We start from the raw sequence: 320 nt of genomic DNA, 5'->3' as shown, positions 1-320 counted from the left end.
GTATACTGTTTGTTCGATCTTTTAAAAAACTTATAGCTTGCGCATGTTCAACACTCAGAGCCTTTCCTCAGTTATAATAAATAATTCTTGAGTATCGATTTAAAAAGCTATTTTAGCCCAACCGCAAGGGAAGAAATGATGAACTAAGGAGAGCAGATGCACGTTTACACCCACGTAAAACACTTCGGAAGTTTTCACATATTTCTCAGACTCGCAGCTGCTGTTTGAATAGGGGAAATCAAAGATTTCCCAGAAAACTTTGTTTCTGAACGAATGTAGCAAATTTCGCTGTGATCTTGACAAAGATTAATGCTGTGAAA

The sequence above is a fragment of the Orbicella franksi genome, chromosome 10 (assembly GCF_964199315.1).
Source record: "Orbicella franksi chromosome 10, jaOrbFran1.1, whole genome shotgun sequence".
NCBI classification, from domain to species: Eukaryota; Metazoa; Cnidaria; class Anthozoa; order Scleractinia; family Merulinidae; genus Orbicella; species Orbicella franksi.
The sequence above is the reverse complement of the archived record's forward strand: the minus strand, read 5'-3'. Positions refer to the sequence as shown.